The sequence below is a fragment of the Eriocheir sinensis genome, unplaced genomic scaffold, assembly GCF_024679095.1.
Source record: "Eriocheir sinensis breed Jianghai 21 unplaced genomic scaffold, ASM2467909v1 Scaffold33, whole genome shotgun sequence".
Classification (NCBI taxonomy): domain Eukaryota; kingdom Metazoa; phylum Arthropoda; class Malacostraca; order Decapoda; family Varunidae; genus Eriocheir; species Eriocheir sinensis.
In genome coordinates, this window is record NW_026111643.1 from 448,182 (window position 1) to 452,228 (window position 4,047).

Below are 4,047 nucleotides of genomic sequence, written 5' to 3' on the forward strand. Positions count from 1 at the left end.
TCCTAATTACCTCACACGCTTGCATGCTTCAGGTGTGGTGCTGACCTTAATCAAGTTTTTTTTTTCTTCTTCTTTAACTACAAGCTGTTAACACACTGTCAATGCAGTAGTTAAAGATCTGCAGAGTTTCTCACCAGGTATTATTATTTGTACTTTACAGGTGCATGCAAAACATAGTGTGTTGCCATAGTGAAGCATATGATGGATCCACAAAATCATGACACAGATATCAAGCTACAGCTGCCAAGGAAACGTCCAAGAAGTGATTGTATCATCCATTGCTCTGATGATAGTTGTGACATTCTGGTGTCACCAAAAGATTTGGACTCCTGGAACACATTACTTCGAGCAGCAGAAATCAGACAACATTCTGGTATTTTGGAAATAGCCAAAATCCTCGAAGATGGACAAGTGCCAGAAGTACTATATCATCGCAAGTGTCGTAGTCTTTTTACCATGAAAAAGGCTCTTAATGCTATCCTTTCTAAATCTGCCAAAGATACCATTGTACACCCTGCAGAGGTCAGTTTCAGAAGATCAACTCGTGATGCACCAAGTACTTCAAGGGTGTATGAAAGTAACTGTATCTTCTGTAGTAAATTCAGCAAATACCTGAAAGGACAAAAAACAAGGGAACCACTTATCCAGTGTGCCGAATTACGTGCAGATGACAGAATTCGCAATGCAGCAACAAAAAAACTTGATCAGAAAGTTCTCGCCTTATTAAGCAGAGAACTTGTTGCTGCAAAGGGACACTACCACAAGTCTTGTTACAAACTGTATACAAAAGTGGAGTCTGCTGTATGCTCTGGTACAGCCAAAGAGCAAGAACACACTAAGGATGCAGAGTATGAAGACGCAGAGAGACAAGCTTGCGAGGAGCTCCTCTTGTACATCAGGAATGAACTATTCCCCAGTCCTGAAGTACTGCCTATGACAGATCTCGCATCAAGGTTTGAACGATCTATGATCGGTTGTGGCATCAGCGAGATCAAACCTTCAACAAAGAAGCATTTACGTCGTAAGTTAGAGCGTGAAATGGGTGAATCTCTCCACTTTGTCCCTCTTGAGACAGGAAAAGTTCTTGTTTATCCAGACACCATGTCAAGAGATAGACTTGTCAAACAAGTCTATAATATGAAGAAGGATCTGGAAGATGCAAGGGTCTTAAACTCTGGTGATATGAGCAAAGCAGCAATGCAGCTGAGAAATCAGATTGTGAAGCAAGATGTCAGCCAGCCATGGCCGCCTAATACAGATCAAAATGTAATTCCTGAATCTGTAATGGAATTTATGTATACCCTGCTGACTGGAGAGAGGAACTGTGTATGCCCTTCTGACAGAGTCCAACGACTTGCTAATTCATTTGCCAGTGATCTTGTCTATGCTGTAACCTGTGGCAAAACCAAACCACCAAAGCATGTACTTCTTCCATTTGCTGTAAAATCTTTGACAGGCAACACAGAATTAATACAAACACTGAACCGCCTGGGTCACAGTGTATCCTACTCACAGATACAGGAAATAGACACAGCTCTCTGTGTCCAAAAGTTGGTAGTCTCCAAAGATAATATTGCCCTGCCAGGAAACATCTCTCCAGGTATATTTACAACCTTGGCATGGGACAATATAGACCGACTGGAGGAGACACTTAGTGGAGAAGGTACTTCTCACAGAGTCAATGGCATTGCTGTCCAGCCAAGTCTGCAGGTCCTTTACCACAGAAACCTTTACCAGTAATTCCAAAATCCAAAAAGAGAAGTATCAGTCCTTCACCAATAATGCAACCAGTGTACAATGTCGGGCTGCGAGCTGGGCCACCAAAGACTGACACAATAGATGCAGACACCACGGCAGAAGTAAAGGTTGCGAAACTTAAAAACCATTTATGGCTCCTGACCAGACTGTCAGAACCTGAAACCCAGAGCATAAATAGTTGGACTGGGTTCAACTCTGGCTGTGAAATGTAATTATCTTATATTTTCATGAAACGCGGGTCGTCAAACTTTGCTTTTATTTTGCACTAAAACTGTAAGAGCTTGATAAAAAATGCATAGATATGATTTTGTGCTGAATTTAATTTCCTTATTTTTTTCTTCCTATAGCTTTTTTCATACAATGTACCATTTCGGATAAAAATGAACAAATATGAGAACAAAATTTTGAAACCCCTTTCTAAGGGGGGTCATGTGCCTTAAAAAGGAAAAGCGCCACCCTCAGAGGTAGGAACATTTTATGTCTTTAATCTATACCCTTTGAGATATCTTTCTGCCAATTATAAAGATTGTAGCTTTGCTTTACACCAACCAGCAATTTTTTGTAAAATATTACTGGACCAAAGGGGTCGCCACCTTCGAGGCGTGATAACCTCGATTAAGCTACCAGATTGACAGGGCTATCATACCAGAACATAAACTAGAGACATGTAGCAAGTGAAAAATACCAATAAGATTTGGTCACCCCGGATGGTACCGATTCGTGAATTTGAGGGTCCTGTCCCAAGGACTATATTGTTTGTGACAATGCACGTGATATTCTCAAGTGATTCATTGGGTTTAGTTCAAGAAATTTGTTTCTGACAGGCTGAAAATTGCTTTATCTAATACCAAATATTCACAAAGTCTTGCAGAAATTATAAAACTCTTGAGCCAGTAAAAAGTTTGTAAGCTGGCAACAATTAATACACCACACTTGGTTTTAGTTCAAGAAATTCACTCGATGGGATGAAAAATTCTTTATCTAACAGGAAATACGCACGAGAAGTCTTCAGCAACATAGGAATAGGTGTGACGGACGTAGAATGACTCGTCAGCACTCTGGCTCTGAAGGATTCTTTGGGTTATTAAATCCCGCAAACTAACCGTTAATACCAAGATAATATTTGGGTTATCAGAACTAACAAACTTGAAGCCTTTCGTGGCGTGCGGCGGGGCGAGGCAAATGGGAAATGCATATTCAGAGGAAAATACTAATTGGCTTATCTGAACGCAAACCTTGAAGCCTTTAGCCAAACCTGCGTGGAAGGATGACTTGGTTAGGCAAATGTGAATTGTGTCGTGACACTGAGGAAAGTAAGGAAGTACGAATATACAGTGACAGTTAGGAAAGGAGAGAAAGTGGAGTTTTCTAAAGCCAAATTTGCTTAAGCCTGCGTGGGAGCAAAGCCCCATTCACACTGTGCCAACTCTGGGCCACGACAACCCAGCGACTTCTGCATTTGACAAGTCGGCTCCCACGCTCCAAGAACTTTTTGGCGTCTTGGTGCCGGCTACCATGATTGCTGACTGTCTGGGACATTCAGCCAACTAGTTGGCAGAATGTCTGCGACATGCTGCCAACCAGTATCAAGACGAGTCTCAACGGTCAATTTTTCAAATGGCGCCACGTCTACGACAACCACGAATCTGCCGACCAATTGGCCGACAGTCTTGACGGTCTTGACGATAGTCTTCCAGATTGTCTGTCAACTGGTTGGCTGAATAACTGGCTGACAGTTGCCAAGGAGTTGGCCGACGGTCTTCCTGACCGTCTTGACGACAGTCTTGGCGGCAGCCTTGCCGTTCCTTAAAATAGGGAATCGCTCTGTATTCCAGAATGAAATGTAGCGTTCTGTTTTGAACCACTACGGAACGGCAATTGTTCCGTACAGTATTTTATCATCTGAATGGTCAAGCTGATAAAATTCAGTATCTTAAACGTAACTTCCCTCCCTCTTGCCTGCACCAGCAGCGTGCTGCGGCTGTCACTCATGGCAGGCTCCAGAAATTTTAGGGTTGGCAGCCGTTCCTTTAAATATGGATCCATGTCCCTCTCAGCCTGACAGCCTCGCCCTCCCATGCAACACTTCACCTTCAGTCAGGCGTCCCCTTATACTAAGGCTGCGTTTACACCAAGCAAATCTAATTGATTCCATTCATGAAGAATCATTTGACTCAAGTCATTTTGAATCAGCACATTCAGAAGGCAGCACCAAGGCAGGCTTTCACGTGTGTGGACCTTCACGTGTCGCTGAAATAGCAGCGCTGCTGTGGCCGAGGCAGCGTGGGC